At 43.8% G+C, this 16,948-nt stretch overlaps 1 protein-coding gene and 1 long non-coding RNA gene across 3 annotated transcripts in view; one reads left to right on the top strand and one right to left on the bottom strand.

Annotated features, from left to right (window-relative positions):
* LOC107181762 overlaps nt 1-908 on the bottom strand; it is a 2,326-nt gene extending 1,418 nt beyond the window's left edge. Inside the window, exon 1 of the long non-coding RNA XR_001512464.1 lies at nt 472-908. This is a non-coding gene — a long non-coding RNA (uncharacterized LOC107181762). The remainder of the gene's footprint in view (nt 1-471) is intronic.
* The window catches only part of TNFAIP8 (TNF alpha induced protein 8), a 63,874-nt gene that overhangs the window by 5,221 nt on the left and 41,705 nt on the right, over nt 1-16,948 (top strand). The window lies entirely within an intron of this gene.

Raw genomic sequence — 16,948 nt, 5'->3', positions numbered from 1 at the left:
CTGTGCACTGGGTGCCTTCCTCAAAGCAGCCCCAGGTGGACTTCAGTATCTCCTAAGGCAAAAAGCTGGCCTGACCCGAATAGCCCAGTGCGGCCTGTTCCTACTTAATCAGTTCCTACCCTTCACAAATGTGTCCCTGAGCGCCTCACCACACACCCCTGGTTCTTGGGACAAATCCCAGGGCAGGCCTGACCTGGCTCCTGGCTCCACATTAGTCTGGAGCTTTTGCCCACCTTTGCCTACCTTACAAGTCTTGCCCTGCCTCCTGTCAGGAAGGTGGCCACTCCTTTGTGGCAAAGACATCCCCACACAGGCCCCTCAGGAAGCCCATTGGGGATGGTGGGCAGTATCATGCTGGGAGAGGAGGAGGAAGCCCATGGAGTCTGGGCCTGTCTCAGGCTCTCCTCCCTGCCTGTGCCGATGAGGTTTCTCAGCAAACCCCCCTCCCCGGGGGGCATGGCTGCCAGTTACCTTTGCCATTGCACAGGCGAGCCTTGGCCTCGCAGGAGAGGGGCTTCCAGACTATGCCCTGGCCTTTGTTGGGCGGGGAGCTTGAGGAAATGGAGAAGAATGGGCTGGTCATGTGGTGAAGCCGGCAGCTGCATTAGAAGTCCTCATTAGCTGCACAGGATGTTATATCAGTTAGGGCTCTTATGCAAGAGAGAGAAACCCAGTGTAGACTGGCTCATACGAAAGAGAATTTTTTATTAGCTTACATAACTAGAATGAGTTTTGATTTAGCAGTTCAGTGATGGCAAGAACCCATTTCTTTCCAGTCTGCCCTCTGTGGTTGAATTTCATCCTTAGCTCGCTTCTGTCCTGGTGGTTAGATGTCTGCAGCAATTCTAACTTCATATCCGCAACACTCCGTACAGAGGGAGAGAGAACTGACTTCCGGTGGCTCTATCACAGGAGTGAGTGACCTTTTCTAGAAGCCCCAGAAAATTTCTGGTGTCTCATTGACTCACACTGGGCCATCTGCTCAGTCTTAAGCCAGTTTACTGACTATAGAATGTGCTGTGTTGATTGGCTTAGGCTGGATTGCCTAAACCAATCACTATATGGCTGGGATGGGAATACTATGTCTGAGTTAAAATGGTCAGGGCTTCCCAGCCGGTGTGGCTCAGTGGTTGAGTATCGACCTATGAACCAGGAAGTCTTGGTTCAATTCCCAGTCAGGGCACATGCCTGGGTTGTGGGCTCGATCCCCAATAGGGAGCAAGCAGGAGGCAGTTGATTGTTGATTCTCTCTCATCATTGATGCTTCTATCCTTCTCTCCCCCATTCTTCTTTCTGAAATCAATAAAAACATTAAAAAATTAAAAAATAAGATGGTCAGGGCTGAACCTGAGAGCTAGGGGTGCGCAAACAGCACAACGCAGAGGAGGGGGGACGGAAGTGATGGCTGGTCAGCTACAGTGTCTGTCACAGGCTTCCGTTCACTGTTTTTTCTGTTGCTTCTGGTGACTGGCTATGATATAACACTGTGAGCAGAGCCCTGCATATTGGATTCCACCCCTCACCCCCCAAGACAATGACACAGATGCTATCAGGGAGAACAAGGACACATACTCCAGGAACTGCGGATCAGGAAGGGAAATTCTCAAAAGTTGATAAAGTATCCCCAAGGTACCTTAGACCTGGTCTGGTAAACATTGAACAATGAGAATAAGAACTAGAGCAAATTACTACAGGCAACCTTTAACCTATAGTAATGATAAGTCCCCACAAAACACTGAAGTCTAATACCATTTTTCTTTTAAAACAGTGTAATACGGCCATATGTCCCTGTAAAGCAGTGGTTCTCAACCTGTGGGTCGCGACCCCTTTGGGGGTCAAATGACCCTTTCACAGGGGTCGCCTAAGACCATCGGAAAACACATATATAATTACATAGTGTTTTTGTGATTAATCACTATGCTTTAATTATGTTCAATTTGTAACAGTGAAATTGGGGGTCACCACAACATGAGGAACTGTATTAAAGGGTCGCGGCATTAGGAAGGTTGAGAACCACTGCTGTAAAGAATATCCCTACCTTGTATAGATATGAGCTTAATTGCTATAGTTGATTATTTTACCTATTTTAATTGGTATTACCAATTAAATTATTATTATTATATTATGCAGACATAATATAAAGACTTTGAAGTTGCACACTAACAAACACTACTGGGCAGTCAGTCCTATAGGGCTTGATTTCATTTACCCCAGACGAGACTCCTAGGAAACTGCTGTCTGGGGCAGGGAAGGACTGGGTCAAGTTCAGAGGGCTCTTTAGACGTGAGAAACATGGTGATACAAAGGAAACCACCACTCTTGTCATGAGTAAGTTGGAGCAGAAGAGCAAGCAGTTTATCTTTGCAGATGAAATTCATGATTGGGGTACAAGATTACAAACTCAGAGCCTGTCTCCAGCAAGGCAATATTCCCTGCTGTGCCCATGCGGGAAATACATGCACAGAGGGCCAACCAGGACAGGGGAGCCTTTCATTATGGGTGGGCTTTGACTGAAATCCTAACGATGACCTTGAGTGAGCTAGACTGTCCATGTGCCAGAAATCAAATCCAGGAATTCTGGACTGGGTTGCAAAAGGATATTGGTGCTTAAATGCATGCTGTGTCCCAGGGCGGCTGGCTGCAGAGGACACCTCCACAGTGGAGGTCTTGGACATCTAGTTCTAGTCCCTGTGAAGACACTTGTAGGACAAACCTTTGAGCATGTCCTATCAACTTGCTCAGCCTAATTTCTCATTCATGACCAAGTGTGAGGAATAAAGAAATAAAATGAGAGGATCTCAAAAGCTTCCTTGAGCACTAGCTTTCTGATCATATATATATATCTTTATTGTTGAAAGTATTACATATGTCCCCCTTTGTCCTCCATTGATCCCCTCCAGCCCGCCCCTGCCCCCTGCCCCAGGCCTTCACCATCCTATTGTCTATATTTAGCTTTCTTATTCTTGGATGAGGAATAAAGAAATAAAATGAGAGGATCTCAAAAGCTTCCTTGAGCACTAGCTTTCTGATCATATATATATATCTTTATTGTTGAAAGTATTACATATGTCCCCCTTTGTCCTCCATTGATCCCCTCCAGCCCGCCCCTGCCCCCTGCCCCAGGCCTTCACCATCCTATTGTCTGTATCTAGCTTTCTTATTCTTGGGTTCTGTGCAGGGTGTGATAGGAAGTGTCGTAAGGAACTGAGATGGGGTTGAAGTAGGGACTTAAATCCTCTGTGCCAGGACAGACAGACAGACAGACAGACAGATGATGGCATGATGTATTGCATGCTGCAGATGTCTTAAGTAGCCACCAAGTGGCTGAATGGCTGATTGCCCCAAGTTGAGTGTCATTGTTTGGACACTACAGATACTGCAGTACAGCCACAGCTCCCTGAATAGCAGGGTTGTTTCCTTTGCCAAGCCCAGCTCGGATTGGATTTTGGCTGCCAGGCTCGTGTTCTGTGACATCCAGATGTCAGGGATCTTGTGGGATCAGTGTACATGAGGCGAGATCAGAGAGTGACTCTGGCAGATACTTGTGTTAAAAAGTGGTTTCAAAGCCATGGTCACATGGCTGATTCTGAGACTGATGAGCCCCACTGGTGTTTTCAGTTTCCTCTTTTGCTAAGAGTCTGATTGCCAGTGGTGTTGCATGCTGTTGTGGTTTATCGTTTTTCAGCCATCCTGTTGCTCAATAATCCACATGTGCTCCACTCTGAAACGGTTAACACCGGAGCTCTACCTGAACAGGAGAGAAGTTATTTGTTTATTCTTAATATCAGTTTATATAAACCAGTGGTCCCAAACTCAAATCTCTGCCGGAACCAGGCAAGAAATACGACTGTGTACGTAAATGGTGCTTTGTCTGATCAGGGGCCTGTAGCTAACTTGCAGAGAATGGGTCCCATCTAAAGGCATTAAAGTTCAAGTGAAAAACAAAACGTATCTGGCCCAAGAAAACTCTGCGAACTGGATTCAGACCTAAGGTTACCAATTTGTGATTCCTGGGCTATTTTATCTGACTAATCAGCTATCGTTGTTGTGTTTGCTCAGCTTCAGAGATGCCAGATTTTATGAATGTGAGCCTTTTGTAATTTTGTTTTTATAACACATTTTAGCTTTTTACCTTAGATTAAAAGACTGACTATTGTTGGGATAAGAGGTAAAAACCATAATTTTTACCCACAAATTGGAAATACTTCAAAAGAAATAATGTCCTCATGAAAATCATTTCTTTGGTGCATGGCCATTGGAGGTTGAATCACTTTGGAGAAGCAGAGATCGAAATCTCAATCAAAACAATTATGAGGGTTTTACATCATTAAAGAAATTGCATCACTAAAGATAAGGAACCCCAAGCATTTGAAACATATACTTCTGCCCTGGAAGTTGTCTGCTGAGTATATACACTCCTTTTTGCCTTTTCTTACTGTTAGCAGAGGTGGGGTTAGTGACCAGGGTGAAATTGGAAGTGGGACAAGCTTGCTTTCTCAAACTTCCAGCCCACCCTACACTTCTACCATGAGTGCCATGAGTGAACAAAGAAACCAGGGAGTTCATTTATTCTTAGATGTTAGTCACCCATGGGACTTTCTGCCAAGGGATGCTTGGATTTTTAAAAGAATCTGATAGTAGAACAGAATATAGGGCTTAGTCCACAGTACCACGTCTCCAACGAGAGTACTTCCTGTCGTGCTGAGAAGATGATTGGAGGGTTGGGAGCCTCCCAGGTAATGTCTTATGTTGCCTTGCTTCCGGTAAGGCCCACTGGACTAGCAGGAGCCACTGATCATGGAGTGGGATTCAGCTTCATTCTGTTTTATTTACATTATTCGAACTCACCTCAGAGTCCATGCAAATTATTGCACATGTGTTTCTGTAAGGGACTGATGGCACCCAGCTTCCTTGTGCCTGGTGCTGGCTGGTGGGAGAGTTCTGGGAATTTAAATAATCCTTCAGCAAAGAGACTCAAAGCTGTGCTAAAGTGTTCTTTTGACAGTGCTTTCTCTTCAGAGTGCTCTCAACTTGTTTCTTTCAGTGAGACTTTAACAGCCATTAGTCCATCAGTCCTGTCTGCAACTCCTTGCAATTTGGCTCCTGTCACCAGTCATGTTACTAAGTTGTCTTCCTCAAAGCTCCCCAATGACCACCTGGTCATCATATCCATTGGCCTTTACTTTAGCCTTTCTCTCTGACTGGTGAGTCTTTCACCCATGGACTATTACTCATGCTGCTAACTCTACCTGGAAGCACTCTTTCTTCTTTTCCCCCTCACCTCCTCTTCCTTGGCTAATTCCTGAGCCTCAAGTCGTAGCTTCTTTCAGGAAGCCTTTCATGATGACTCCCTTCCCCAGGTTTGGTTTATGAACTTGTCCTATGAGCCTTCATAGCGCTCCGTACTTTTCTGCTGTTGTACATATCATACTATATTTTGTCATACTCTATTTTAATTAGTGTCCTCCCTTCTTCCCCGCTGTGCTATGGACTCTGTGAGGACAGGTACCATGGTGGTTTTATCTATACCATGTGCCTTGTGCCTATACATGGCAGATGCTCAATAAATATTTGCAGAACGAGCTACCTAAATGACGATGACATCTGAACAGTAACGTCTACATTTCCTGTAGAGCCAACAATGAAGCCCTGGTTTCCTCCATCAACCTTTGGTTCTTCCAAAGACCTCCAGTCAGAAGATGTTGGATATTGTCAATAAAGAGCAGCTTCTGTCCCTGAGGAGGAAGGCGGCTTTCAGGAAGCCCAGGCCATTCACATTTAGCCGCTTCATGACTAGGGAGCAACTCTGTGCATTGCTTATGTTAAACAGTGATGGCTACCTGTCAATGAAACCAAAGAAGAGATGAGTTCTAAGGGTTCTGACTACCAACAGAGTGGGTAACACATCGTTCAGGAGACCAGGCTAATGGGTGATAATGATTTTACCATCATCAATGGAGAAAGAATCTGAATATAACTGATTGGTAACACTAGGGAAACATATATTAAGAGTTAGAGGGACTGATAAATGCTGTGTAGATATAATACTGTGTAGACAGTACTGTACTCTCTGGGCCATTTAAGGAATTTCCAAGGTAATTTTAACAATGTGCAGTTTCACTTTAATGATACCTAATGTCCCTCCTCTCACCTCTGAGAACATGATTCTGCTATATGGCGGGTGTGACATCTATAGATCTATGTATGGGAACAGGCTTTCTAGAGCATTTAAGAGAATTGTGAAATCCTGATCCTATGCATCTTCTTGTCTCTTGAAATCATTACAGTTATGAAGTAGCAACGAAAATAATTTTATGGTTGAGTCACAACATGAGGAACTGTATTTAAAGGGCCAGAAGGTTGAGAACCACTGAGATAGACATTGCTGACTGGGTGTAATGACAAAGGAAAAGGACAACTTTATTAGACAAGGTTTAGTGAGCAAAAAGTAGGTTCATATCTAAATTACAGAATAGTGTGATTAATATTAGTTTGTAAAAAAAAAAAAGTATGATCCATAGCCTTTGTTTAGTGAAGATTGCTATGCAATCTACTTTAGAAATATTTTCATCCAAAACTGTGCAGCACCTTCTTGAAGAGCCCTGGTTATATGGGAACCCGTCTGATAGAAGAGGCTCAACCATGTACCCACACTGGTTTTCCTACTCAGACCTCAGACTCAGGTGTGTGAAGTGGAACTCCTCCCCTTTCCTCCTGCCACAGCCGTTGCTCCTCTGGACATCCCCCTTTCTACGAATGTCTAGCTCCCTCTTTCTCCAAATCAGCCAGATTCACAGCCATTGTGCTGGCTGTGCCCTCTGACCTCTTACTGCTCTGTATTCCTCTTGGAGCACATGGCATATTTGCTTTGAAATAGCATTATCTGTGCTCTGCTCAATCAGAGACGCCATAGTATAGAGAAAAATAGCAAGGAATGAGGTCAAAAGACCCACATTCTAGTCTCAGTTCACACTTAGTCTGATCTAAGTGACCTTGGGCCAGTCACTTCATTTCTTGGAGGATCTGTACCCTCACCAGAAGCAACGGAGCCAATAATACTGAAGATTTCTTCTTTAGAGGTTTGTTATGAGGGTTCGTAGCCACATATGCAACAGCACATATCAAGCTAGAATGTACCATCTTGCTGAGCTGAAGTAAGAGTAGAGATATGTTCTGTGATATATCTTGCATAATACCTAGTGTGTAGTAGGTACTGAATAAGTTATACTTATTGCTGACAGTATTAAGAGATAGCTTAATCTAAACACAGAATTGTTTGGTTCTAAGCTGGTTGCTGGTTCAGAGTTTGCCGCTATGGCCCAGGGAGTACTTTTTCCTTCCTTTGGTCCAGATCACAGGATATTTGGGACAACCAAGGTGCTGGCTTTTTACCTTCACAGGTATTTTTATTCATTAACAAAACATATGACAACATTAATTACATATTGTGCAATGATGGATCCCAATGTGGCTTTAAAACATAGCACGTTGTGCCCTAACCGGTTTGGCTCAGTGGATAGAGCATCGGCCTGCGGACTGAAGGGTCCCAGGTTCGATTCCAGTCAAGGGCATGTACCTTGGTTGCGGGCACATCCCCAGTGGGGGCGTGCAGGAGGCAGCTGATGGATGTTTCTCTCTCATCAATGTTTCTAACTCTATCCTTCTCCCTTCCTCTCTGTAAAAACTCAATAAAATATATTAAAACACAGCACGTTGTAAGCACAAACAGGCTCCAAGGAGAAGCTGGCTCCTGAGAACCTAGCTTGATAGAATGTTTACCACCTGAGAGAAGTTCATGCCTTGAGCAAGGAGGTATCTGGATTGCCATCTGGGATTTATCAGTGTATCGATTCAGGTGGCCCAGTGCCGGATGTTAGTTCTTAACATAAAGGAAACCGAGCTCCCATTCCGAGGACGGGAGGTTGCGGCTCTTTTAAAGTGGGCAGCTGCAGCTGGTACCTTGCAGGCCCTGGAAATTCCAAAAACTGCAATGGAATTTTGTTCCATCTGTTTTACGAATGGTTCCTAGGACAACTGGTGGGTTTGGTAGGTGGCTGGTAAGGTTGCCTCCATGAAGAGCAGTACAATCCATTAGATGAAGCCTGGACTCGAGTGGCTTCGACTGCGGTGTTTGCATTTGCTCAGCACTCTGTTTATGAAGATGTTAACGGAAGTGCATCCATTCTGTGCGTGTTGTAAAACAGAAGGGCTGCAGCTGTCAGACTGTTTTCTTCTTGGCTCTTTTTCTGATAGATTTTTTTTTTGTAAACCTGGTAAGATTTATGAATTAGTGCAGATTATCAGCCTCAGTTCTGCGGATGCAATGCAAATTTCCTTTTGTTGTTTTCTTTCTTTGAAGATAACATATTTATGTATGCAGTTCGTTGTAATGGACTTTTTGCAGAAGGGGAAATTAAGCTTGTTCTTATGTTGTCATAATTCAATATTATGAAATGATTAAATAAGTAGTTATTTAGTTATGTCGTGCCTTCAAAGTGTCCAGCATGTGTTCTATCCTAAAAAGAAGCAGGGGGAACCCCACAAGTTATAATCATGTGTTTTAAAAGACTTACAAATCTGCCTTGAGTAGCTACTCAAGGTATTCTGATTCATCATAAGGTTTGTTTTAAGTAATTTCCAGTTAATGAAAACAAGTAGCAACATCTCTGAATGATCATCTACTTTTCAAACCATTCACATCTATGTGCAGGGGTGCACATTCATGATTTTGCCTCTGGTTGAGCCATTCACACTTGCTTGCATTGCCGTTGCTTTTTGTGGGAGAGACAGGTCAGTGTTCAGCGGGCATCTGGGTGCCTCACCCACAGCATAATGATCTCTGCTGCCTACATGGGTGTAGGGACTGGGGCAGCCAGCAGTGGTGGCAGGTATGAATGATGATATTTCTAGCTTTGGTGGGCACTTGAATTTCAACTCAGGGTCTCATGTAAAGGAATGTGTGTGTGCGTCAGTCTGTTCCTTCAGGGATAAGGATACTTCTAGACAGCGTGAGTCTAAGGAGGCATTCAAGCAGACAGGTCTCAGTGGCAGCTGAAATATGTAGACTGGGACAAAGGTTCCCAAACATTCTTCACTGATGCCTCTATCGTGGTTTCATGTCATTTCTAGGATAAAACAAATACCTGACAGTTTCATTTATGAACTGCTTAGGTCCAAATAACTTAGTAACTAATTATGAACTAATACTAGTAATTTGTGTCTCCTCAAAAAATTGAAAATAGTATCACTCTATGATCTAGCAGTTCCACACCTGGGAATATACCCCAAAATAACTGAAAGCAGAGTTGCCTCCTGCATGCACCCTGACCAGGGCCGGGGCGGAGCCTGCAACAGAGATATATATACCCTTAACCAAAATCGAATCTGGGCCCCTCGGTCTGCAGGCTAATGCTCTATCCACTGAGCTAAACTGGCTAGGGTGCACAGCTGCAGTATTTATAATAGCCAAAAGGTGGAAGCAACCCAGGTGTCCATTGACAGATGAATGGACAAGCAAAATGTGGTTCATACATGCAATGGAATATCCTTCAGCCTTAAAAATTTAGGCAGGAAATTCTGACATAGGCTACAATATGGTTCAACCTTAAGGGCATTGTGTTAAGTAAAATAAGTCAGTCACACACGCAAAAAACAAAACACTCTACACTTCCACTTACCTGAGATACCGATAGTACTCACATTCAGAGACAGAAAGTAGAATGGTGGTTGCCAGGGACTGAGGGGAGAGGAGAATGGAGAGTTGGTGTTTAATGGGTACAGAGTTTTGGATTTGCAGAATTAAAAGGGTTGTGGGAATGGATGGTGACGAGAGCTGCACCGCAATGTAAATATATGTGATCCCACTGAACTGTACTCTCGAAAATGATTACGATGGTAAATTGTATGTGATTTTTTTACTACAATTAAAAATTATAATGAAGAAAACAAACTACTTTTTAAAAAGAAAATATTAATTGATGATGACTGGCTATTAGGAAGTAAAGAGGATTCTAAAGAATAGAGGCGTAGCCGATGAAAGGAGTAGTCATTTTCCCTGGGTTTGAGATAGAGCATCAAGCATGAGCTTCCCTCACTTCCACTCCAGACCTTGTTGGAGAGGGGCGGGCTGGCTCCTTGCATGGCAGAGAGGTCACATGAGGCTGTGCTGGAAGAACCTGCTGGAAATCCACCCTCTGGGATGCTGAGGATATCAGCTCATGGGGAGTTTTCTAATGGAGGCGCTCTGCTACATAAAACCGCCTGGGGGCGGGGTGTCAGAAGCTGCTGGGGGCTGGGTGCTGTGACCACCTGGAGAGGCAGTTGCCGGAAAAGGTGCCCAGGTGCCAGGGGTGCCACATGTGCCTGTCGGAGTTTGCAGCAAGACCACACCAGAACCAGGGAGGACAAGTTTGTCCTGTAATGTCCCTACACTTCATTTCACTGCCAAAGCTTAGAACTGTCCCAGCTGGCCAAAGAAACCAAGCATTTCAAGTCTCATCTTTACTTCCTCACAGCCAGTAATGAAGGGTGCATTTGGAAAATGGATCACTGACCACCTCACAACTTCTCAAACCTTCAAGTCAGATCCGATCCCACCACCCTCATTTGCTTTCCCTCATTACTTTTCAGTTGCTTTTTATCACAGCAACCACCAGCAACGTAGCTTTGCAAAGAGATGATGTCATCCAAAGAAATGTAGCACATTCTAATGTTACACCGCGAGCTAGCATGGATCGGTCCTTCTTGCAGTGTCTGAGACAGGCTGTGTTTCCCTCCAAATTTAAAATATCCTGCCACAAGCCCTGGGAGTTTGCTAAAGTGCCCTGAGGCACCAGGGCACACAGTTTGGAGATCTTAGGTCTAAAATTCATCTCTTTCAGCAATCCTGACCACACCACTCTAAGATCTGAGAATCCAAGATGCTGATTGGTTAAGAGTACAGAAGAGTCAGATGTAAAGTGAAAATTGTGTGGGGTCAATATTGTTTTTGAAAATGTCTTAGGGAATTACCAGATTGGAGAATAACATACATCTTCCGGTATATATAAGACTGACTGTATCAATGTTTCCTTTAGCACTGGGACAGCTGGCTGTTTCTTCGGGACCAGATGAAAGAGTTGCCTTATCTTTGGAGGCACAGTGATTTGAAAAAAATACATAGTCTTAGACACAGCATTTACCAGCAGTGCCTGAGATGCTTATAGTGTGAGAGGCAAGGAGATGGGAGTCAGGGAGGGACCAGCAACTTCCATGCTTACTCTGGGACATGAAATCGTTACATGGGGATGGTGGCTGATGCACCATTTAGATTATTTTCTCTCTCTGTTTGGTGCTGATTGTACATAGCTGACACTGAGAAAGTTAAATGGCATGTGATGGGACGTTGCTGTTGAAATAGAGTTTAGATTAAGAAATCAGTGATTTTTAGCCATCTTCTGTTTCTACTAGGAGGTGAATGGGCTTCCTAAGACCTTTTTTTCAGGTAAGTAGGCAGGCACACTGTTCATGTTAGCAGTTTCCCAGAAAATACATTCATTTTGGTGATGTCTACAACTTGGTGAGTCATAATTATTGCCTATTTCTGTAGCTGTTCTATACGGAGAAGCTGAATAATTTAAGTTTTATAATCTGACCTATTCAAATGGGAAAATTCTGACCTATGCCTTTCTGGGCTACCTGCAGAACAGCCCACCCCAACCCTTTTTGGATAAGTTCTGCTTTGGTTCACAGATTCACCACCTGCTGAGTTTGTTGAGTTTCAGCCTTGGCTGCTGCCACCCAGCAAACCTAGCCAGTCTGTCCCTTCGCCTCCCAGCCTTTCCTGCCTCTTAAACAGTGACTAGTTGGCACAAAGGTTAACTTCATGGAGATCCTACCCGAGTCAGAACCTCAATGTGAAGATCAGATTCTGACAGCTTGGAGTGCATTACACTTTCAAACAGATCTCAGACCAGGAGTCTCTGGTCCAAATTCCACACGGGGAGCACCACTTTGTTTTCTTTGACCAAAATTTCAAATTTCGTTCAGAAACATGAGTAAAGCTCTTAACTGCTCAGATGCAGTCAGGGAGGGCCCACTGCCCAACCTGCCTTGGCATCGTTTTCAACCCCCTCAGAGTGGGCACACGGAAGGGAAAAGCGATTGTCACTGCCGCCGCCTCGCCCGGAGCTGCTCGCTTCTGAATTCTTCACAATAATCGATGACAGATGTGCGGCTGGCACTGCAGAGTGCACAACTGCCTCCCATTGCATTCAACTGCAACCCGCTAGCCAACGTGAGGGGGTCTCCGCTAGGTTAGTGAAAAAGAAGATTCCGTTAAAAATGTATGTTTATCTCGTCACAAAATGATTTCAATTCTGTAAGGAGTGAAGATAGTAGTTAGAGTGGAAATAATTTGATGATCACCGCCCTTCAACTTGAATTTCAGTTCATTATGAGGAGGAACTTTCAGATGATTAGAAAGGAAAGCGTCTGTCTCTGAAGGGAGTGAGTCTGTGAGTAGCAGGAGCGGAGGAGATTTGGATGAATGAGCATTGCCTGGGATGTGCTTAGGAGATTGCTTTACCAGCCGGGAGAGGATTAGAGTAAAGGCCCTCTTAGGTACTTTCCAAGCCCGAGTTTCTGTGACTGATTGTTGATCACTTTTTCCTCCTGCTGCTTTTCTAAAGGAAAGCCAGGGACGTGTAGGTCAGAAGTGACCTGTCTGGCCTGGATGGTGTGGTTCAGTGGTTGAGCATCGACCTATGAACCAGGAGGTCACGTTTTGATTCCCAGTCAGGGCACATGCTTGACTTGTGGGCTCAATCCCCAATGTGGGCATACAGGAGGCAGCCAATCAATGATCTCTCTCATCATTGATGTTTCTAACTCTCTATCCCTCTCCCTTCCTCTCTGTAAAAAAAATCAATAAAATATCTTTTTTTAAAAAGTGACCTGTATAGACGCAGTCTCAGCCCTGCCTCTCTTCTTACTGGTGAATCCTTTCTGTAGCCCCTCTCATGTTACCCCCATGTTGACCTCATGAACCTGGGCACAGTAAAGACGTTCAGTCCTTTAATTTTCACTTTCTATTGTTGGGCCACACACATGAAATGCCACACCTCCTCCATATAGTATCTGTAAAGCCAGCATTTAGGACTTCTAAATAGATGCTGCACAATCTAACACATGTGGCCTTATTCACAAAAAGTATTTGGAAAAGAGACAAAGGGGGACTTCATAATTTTCAGTGCTTCATCACATTATTGACTCATTCCATTATAGCCACTACCCTGTTAATTAGATGGTGTTATCCCCACTTTACAGGTGTGCAAACAGAAACTCAGAAAGGGTAAATGACTTGCCTGCTTTTAGAAGGAAAATGAGAGAAAAATAAGTAGGGAAAACACCTCCTAACGCAAATGAGGTAGTGCTTACTGGGCTATGGTGATCAGACCCAGGTCAGCCAAACTGAGCAGTGTTATTCTGCAGGCTCCTGACAGCTTCGGATCAGAAGGGTTAGTTAGAATCCTGACCAAACTTTTAATTAAAAAAATAAAGGTTTGTAGTTTCATGTACCTGAATAAATAGAAGCTATTGAACTTACAGTTTAAAGCATTGAATATCAGCAGTGGAATGACTTTAATTTGAAGCTGTGATCTAAGCATTTGAACAGAGTGCTTTGAGCTGCCTATGCTAGAATCATGGCCAGCTCAAACTCTGGAAATCTCCCAATATAACTAGCACTCTTTGAGTTATTCTTCTGCAAAATAAAGGACTTGAATTTTACATGAGTAGTTTAATAGAGTGAGAAAGTCTGGATATCGGAGACAGGAGGCCGAGACCGCATTTGCTGTAGTCTAAAGGACATTCTTATTAGTCTTGTGACATTGAACAAATCCTATCGTCTCCCTTTCTTTAATTACATGTCTGCAAAATGGGTAGGACAACCCAAGGGAGCTAATTGGAATGTCTGAATGAAACCTATACAGGCATCATTGCTAAATATTATAAAAGAAAAATCATAAGTCATAAATTCTTTAGATAATAATTTCAGACCTGGTTTTGAGAGTGTGTGGGGGCTTAATCACCTATTCAAAGCTTTTTAGCAAGGAAGATTTCTTAGGAGAGAAACAAGAGCAAACAAGAAAGCCTCGGAGACCACTGCATCCCAGGTGCATTGTTGCCCCATGTGTGTGCTCACCTCAGGTGTCAGCACTTCTTCTGTTCCCTCAGAATCCTCTACTCACACTCCGAGCACTAGTGAGCAAGGAGGATATACTGAAGATGTCACTAAGGAGAGGGTTACCCATAGCAAACTGCAAACTCCCAGGCAGGGCCCAGGAGCAGCTTTCTCCCCTCTTCCTTCTCCACATTCACTCTTATGTTCTTCCTTGATTCAGAGCAGTTCTGTCCCATCCCCCGTCCCCCCCAAAGACCCCAACCTAATCCCAGTACCCAGCAATGCATAAACTGAAGAACTCTTGAGGCACAAGGCGTGGCCTCCTGGGAAGGTGCTTAAGTGACTTCCACTGTCATTGGTGGCCCCCAGGGGCTGTGGAGAGATACCCATTGAGTCCCTCCTCTCTTTGGAAGGTTAAATGCAACAGAGTGTCCGAGGAGAGTGAGAAGGATGCACACCCTGCCGCCCCAACCATGTGAGACTGAAAACATCTTTCATGTGTAAGGAGAGAGACTGAAAACCAGCTTTACATATAGATCATGAAAGTCTTCAAAGCCTTTCAAAGGTATAGACATAATAGAAGACAAGTTGAGGGAAGCACCTGGTTTTGAGAGTGTGTGGCTACTTTTTTTAATATATATTTTATTGATTTTTTACAGAGAGGAAGGGAGAGAGATAGAGAGTTAGAAACATCGATGAGAGAGAAACATCGATCAGCTGCCTCCAGCACATCTCCTACTGGGGATGTGCCCACAACCCAGGTACATGCCCTTGACCGGAATCGAACCTGGGACCCTTCAGTCTGCAGGCCGACGCTCTATCCATGAGCCAAACCGGTTTTGGCGAAGAAAGCTACTTTTGATGCCAAGTATAAACAACCTCACCTCCCCTCTGCCCCAACCTACAATCTTATATGTACAGATTCAAAATCTTATCACAGGATAGAAATAAAAATGTTGAGGAAATGACTCTTTTTGTGACCTGGGGTTCTTATGACCTAGAAGCTGTAGGTATCTAACTAATTTTCAGAGCTGTTTAGTATTTTTCACTGCAGAGATCATACAATGTTCTTGATGTGAGCAGAGTATATCATTCCTCCTAGATAAACTGCACCTTCTCCTCCCAGGCTAGCTGGCCTTCTCATTTATCTAACAACTTACTCATCTCCCCCATTCTTTTTTTTTTTTTTTCAAATCCTTCCCTGAGGATATGTTTATTGATTTGAGAGAGAGAGAAACATTCATGTGAAAGAGAAACATCGATCAGTTGCTTCCCATAAGCACCCTGATCCCCTGTTCTTAATAGACATCTGGGCAGCTATAAGCAAAAGGCCCAAAAGCCCAGACTTTTAAAAAAAAATTTTAACAGCTTTTTGAGGTATAATTTAAGAGGAGATTTTTCTGCTGCTCTGTGCTGAAGTTCAGTTTAAATGTGGTATGAATAAGCCTTCCTTAGAACCAAGGTGACATGGAAGATTGAGTTCTTTAGTTCTGTGGTCAAAATTATAGCAGTAAGGTACGTATCAGTGGGGCCCCTTTTCCTGTGACACATGTAAATATTTGATCATGACTGACTGAAAAAATCATCAGAATCTTAGCCAGCATCTTGACACAGAAGGTAGGAGATTCATAATTAAACATGGGTAGGAGTTCAATTTAATATTTAAATGCAGTTTGATATTAAATGAGAAGTGTTGCTAACTTGGTTGTTATTTTTTAATCAGGTTGTCTATAATATATTGTTGGTATGACTCGCAAGCATTTTCCAAGCCACACAAAGTGATGTTGGAGTATTTCTTAAACATGCAAGAGCAAACAGGCTCCACCTACAGGAGATAACAAATCATTATTATATTCTAAAGCATTATTCACTAGGGCTAGAAAGGAGCTAATCCCCTTTTGAATAAAGGCAGAGCAAGCCCTAGCCGATATGGCTCAATGGATAGAGCATCAGCCTGTGGATTGAAGGGTCCCAGGTTTGATTCCTGGCCAAGGGTATGTACCTTGGTTGCAGGTTTGATCCCCAGCCCTGGTTGGGACATATATGGGAGGTAACCAATCGATGTGCCTCTCTCACATTGATGTTTCTCTCTCTCTGTCTCTCCCTCTCCCTTCCACTCTCTCTAAAAACAAATCAATGGAAAAATATTCTCAGGCGAGAATTAATAACAAGAACAACAAAACGCAGAGCAAAATCAAGAGGAAGTGACTGACCTAGTGTGTATGTGCAAGTCCCAGACAATCAGCGGCCTTTTGTCATCATTTTGCAGGGTGGGGCATGGGGCAAGGTAGTGCCCAGGGAACACAGAGGGCTTTGAGGTTGTACAGGTGAATGAGGAGCATCCTTATCCACATACTTAAAAAAATAAAAAGCTGAGCGTTCCTTACGCGTCAGCTAGATTGCAGGTTTGATCCCCAGCCCTGGTTGGGACATATACGGGAGGTAACCAATCGATGTGCCTCTCTCACATTGATGTTTCTCTCTCTCTGTCTCTCCCTCTCCCTTCCACTCTCTCTAAAAGCAAATCAATGGAAAAATATTCTCAAGCGAGAATTAACAACAACAACAACAACAAAACGCAGAGCAAAATCAAGAAGAAGTGACTGACCTAGTGTGTATGTGCAAGTCGCAGACAATCAGCGGCCTTTTGTCATCATTTTGCAGGGTGGGGGCATGGGGCAGTGTAGTGCCCAGGGAACACAGAGGGCTTTGAGGTTGTACAGGTGAATGAGGAGCATCCTTATCCACATACTTAAAAAAATAAAAATAAAAATAAAAAGCTGAGCG

Source organism: Myotis davidii, unplaced genomic scaffold (assembly GCF_000327345.1).
Source record: "Myotis davidii unplaced genomic scaffold, ASM32734v1 scaffold130, whole genome shotgun sequence".
NCBI classification, from domain to species: Eukaryota; Metazoa; Chordata; class Mammalia; order Chiroptera; family Vespertilionidae; genus Myotis; species Myotis davidii.
This window is presented reverse-complemented; position numbering and strand designations above follow the sequence as displayed.